Here is a 4,694-nt window from a genome sequence, read left to right on the forward strand (position 1 = left end):
AGGGGACAAGGGTCAGTCCACACCATCCAACTGCAACACTTTGCAAGTGTTCGTGCAAGTTCATCACTTGCTCATGTCATTTGAGTATTTTTACCAAATTACTTGCAAAATACTATGTTTATCACTATTGCATCAAAAGCAAAACCACTACTTTCATAACTATGAATATGACTATGTGGTTGGCAATGGAACCATGGATTGTGTTGATATGGTGGAGGTTCCATTGCAAGGGTTTATATCCATCTAGGATTAAACAACAAATGTCGTCCAGTGATTCTTGTGCTGTAATACCCGTGTTAACCATAAGATCTGGAGTGGGACGGAGTAGTCAATCGTATTTCCACCACTTGTATATCAACGGACGCGCTTTACCGTAGACACTTGTATTCCAAGGGTGCAAGCGGTGGGCTGGGGAAGCCTAAAGTCCCCACGGCATTGTCCGTAGACACTTGTAGCCCGAGGAGCAAGCGGTGGGCTGGGGAAGCCTAAATTCCCCTCGGTTATTGCGGTCTATGATGGGCTGCATCTCCCGGCGAAGGAGTTCATGGTAGAAAGCCCAGAACTGTTGTCGTGGTCGGGGTCCATCCTTAATTGGTATAAGAGGACCGGCGAGGACCCAGGGTCGGAGTTTGCAGCAAAGGGTGGGTGTATGAGGTAGCGGAGGAATATGATTGACTATGACCTTATACCGGGCCTCACACCGAAGGAAGTGTGGACGGGAAAGCTGCCCGGTTGGCACCAAGGTTAAGATCTCTTATGGGTAAAGCAACACACCTCTGTAGAGTGTAATGAATCGTGACCTGTCACTCCTTGTTCCGGGATTTGGAACTGCGAACTCTGCCGGAAAGGAACTCCATGAAGTTCTAGTAAACCGGTGAAGGCTGACGGACATAGTTCTTTGAAATAAAAGCAACCTCTTGAAGAAATGTTTATCAAAACCTGCATTGGTATTAGACTTTCTGGTCTAATATCGTAGCTAGTGCATTAAACACCTCTTTTCTAGAATGAACTTGTTGAGTACGCTTGTACTCATACCACTCTTAAATCCCCTGCTTAGATTGCCTGAACCATCTGGAGGAGGACAACGACAACCCTGAAGGAGCCGACATCATCGGCTATGAAGAACCGGACCTCTCCGGAGGTGTCGAAGGTGTAGACTACCTCATAGTCTACGGAACCGAGGAGGGTTCCGGAGGAGAGCACGTGTAGACCTACCAAGTAGTATTAGTATCCGAGCAGTACGAACTCTTAGTACTTTACTGCTCGAGGAAATAAATGTACAACTTAGTAAGACTTCTATATTGTAAGTTAAGTTGGGTTCGCCTCGAACCCAGGAGTATTCCTCTTAGGACCCAAGAGGAGCTCCGAGATGATATGTATATGATGCTTGTAATAATAAATGAATGAGTTATGGACCCGCTATGTTCTGTTGTACTACTCTGAGGGATGTAATATTTGCGGATTGGTACTTCGTGAATGTTATATCAACGACTGGCATACTACAACATGCAGTGGTATGCAGGGTCACCACAGCGGTCGCGATAGTCTTGATCTTCTGGTTCTTGCGCCGTCCGCGACGCTTCGCGGCCTCCATGATTTTCTTCTCCGGGGAGAGCACCTTATTTGCCGCCTTCGGCTTTGCCTCCCGGCCGCCGCCGGTGGCGGCCCGCTTTGCTTCCGCCGGAGCTGCAGCCTCCATTGTGGCTATGGTCGTGGCTACGGGGGAGTGTGGGGCGGCGGCGGGTGCGAGGGTTTGCTCCGCATGCATGGCGGTGGCTGCGGCGGCGAGGACGTCCATCGCTTCTGGACTGCTCGCGCCGGTCTAGTCTGCTCGAGCGGGGAATGGCGAGTGGCGAGAATAATATTGGCCTCCTGCCACTGACGCGCGGGTCCTACGTCTTTTTCGGCGGACACTCCGCGCGACCGCCTAGCGTCCACGGAGGCGCAAACCTGGCCCAAATATATGCGCCAGGTTTACGCCTCCGCGGACGGCCCGGTCCGGTCACGACGGACGAAAACGGTTGCTCAGCGTCCGTTTGCGTCGTGCCGCTGAAGATGTCCTTAGTAGGAGCGTGGGACGATAGATAAACTTTGTCTAAATGAACACAACGGGCAAGAGATCATCTGATGGCGCTGACGCGCCGTGCCCCGCGCGGCGATCACGACGCTCCGGTCAAGCAGGCGGGCGTGAGCTAAACAGACGCGCTCAGTCACGCGGCAGCCCGCCGACAGGCCAACAACGGCAGGTCAAAGTCACACACCACCAACAACGCTTGCGCGCCGAGCCGGGCATCGCTCGCCGCCATGACGCCGACGCCGATGCTGCCCCTCGCCCCGGCTACACGAGCGCGTCACGTGCCCGGTGCCCCAGCTCCGTCGCCCGCTCGACGCCGTCTGCCCCGGCCGGACCACGTGGACTCGCGCCGCGCTTTTGGCGTATCTGGCTGCCCGGCCCGATCGATGCCGCGGCGCTGCGTGCCCGTTGCTTCGCGCCTTGGCTGCTTCGCGGGTTGCCGCCATCTCTGCGCGCGGGCCAGGTTGGAGCGCTTCCATCTCGGGTCGGGGGCGCCCGTTACAGGTTTCCTTTCCATCGGCGCCGTGTTGGTGTTGGGATACCTGTTGCACGTTGGTGCAGGCGTGGGGAGGGGCCGCCTCCGTTCCTCACCTCATGTGGGCTGCCCATCGACCATGATTTCTTTCTTGGGAGCAAACAAAAGGTCCAGGAAAAGGCATATCGAAATAGCTTGATACTACGGAGTACTAATAAAACGTCTGTCGATTTCAATCCTAGTTTTATTTTTGGTTTAGTGCATTTCCAAAGCCTTACTCACTCTTTGGCTGCCCAGTGCTACTAACTCCGGTGCAGCCTTGACCGATGACCAACATCGCCGCACCGCCGTTAGTACCACGCCTCATTGCCGCCTCTCTTTGGCCAGCCTAGGCCACTACGACTAGTTGCAAGGTGCATCTAACCTCGCGCTCGGCCACGTCGTCGAGCTCACCTCCGCTAACTTACCCAAGGCGCGACGATGCTCCCCCTACCCAGGCGCCATTGGCGGAACTAGGAAATTTTGCGAGGTTGTGCCACTCTCCAAAAGAAAATTCGGCATCACATATAATACAAAATGTTACCCAAAAAGAACAATGTAACTAACAGAATTAATCCTTACAATATTATAGGTCCCCAATATGTTTGAAGTTACCAAAAGTAGCAACATAGATAACATGGAAGATTAAATTGCCTTGCATGCACAAAGTATTACATGATTACCAAATTACCATTCTACTTTACGCCTTCGCATTTCCATGAAAGAAGCAACCATGTCATCCTCATTTTCTCCCAAGAATAGATCTCGCTCAATAAATGTCACCGTGCAATAGTTCAACAGGTCATCACCCATGTTTGTTTCTCAATTTATTCTTCACTAGTCTTATTGCGGAAAAGACTCTTTCAACACTCGTCGTAGTAGCCGGTAAGATCAATACCAACTTCAGAAGTCAGTATACCCAACCATAAAGTACGTGATTTTTTTTTGTTTCAACAAGCTTAATAGAGAGCTCACCAAGAGTTTTCAGGCATTTGAACCGATCATCTTATTTTATCATCAATGAAGGTGCCAAGTTGGAATTCAAGCCTTGTCAAATCCATGTTTGATATGTCCTTGGGATAAAATTTGGCAAGCCTCATTACCTTGGTTGCGTCATAAGAAGCAAATGAATTGGTGGGATTCAAAGATAAAATGCAAACAAGCAACTCCGTATTAACCTCATCAAACCGATTGTCAAGCTCTTGGATAACTTGATCAACAACACCAATATAGACCTATCTTCTAAAATGATTATCATTTGTTTGTATATCATAAAACCGTAATGATTTTCCATGAGGCACATAATTTTCACGGCACAAAGGAACTTCAATGCCAATTTTTTCTGCAAAATAATGTGACCTTTGCAAGAAACTCTTCCCATCTATGAGACCTCATACTTTGCATTTTATCTTTTGCACGCTTAACAAGTCCCACTGCATTAGCAATGTCTTGAGCTCTCTTTTGCAATGATTGGGACAAATCATTTGTGTAGCCAAGAATAACAAGCATCAAGTGGGCATGGAAAACAAATTCAAATGACTCAAAAGCAATGACCATTGCCCTTGCTTTGGTCCACTCAAGCCTTTGTGAAGGATCTTTTCCAATTTTCACACGCACCTCAAGGATTGTGGCATACAAGGTTATAATGTGCAAAATGGTTCTAAAGTGAGAACCCCACCTTATATCACTTGGTCTAGCTAACCCCATCTCTTGATTTAATCCAAGGTCACTTTCAAGTTGACCCATTTCAAGTGCTTCCAAAACCTTTTGAGCGCTAACATTTTGAATCATGTCATACTGCTTACAAGAAGTTCCAACAATATTGAACACGTAGGTAACTTGAATAAAAAAAACCACATACAAGCATCATTACCGTTTGCCACAGTAACAAGGACCATTGGAGTTGAGGTGCAAAACAATGGGTGTAATAAGCCAAAGAAGAGTCTCTCATGATCAATGTTTTCAACCCTTTTATTGCTCCTTTCATGTTACTAGCCCCATCATAGCCTTGTCCACAAATTTAAGTAAGAGTCAATGTGGGTAGGACCTTGTATTAGGACGATGTAGCCGTAAGCAGCCGCTAGGAAGGATGTGGAGTGTGCATTT

This window comes from Lolium rigidum, chromosome 7, assembly GCF_022539505.1.
Source record: "Lolium rigidum isolate FL_2022 chromosome 7, APGP_CSIRO_Lrig_0.1, whole genome shotgun sequence".
NCBI classification, from domain to species: domain Eukaryota; kingdom Viridiplantae; phylum Streptophyta; class Magnoliopsida; order Poales; family Poaceae; genus Lolium; species Lolium rigidum.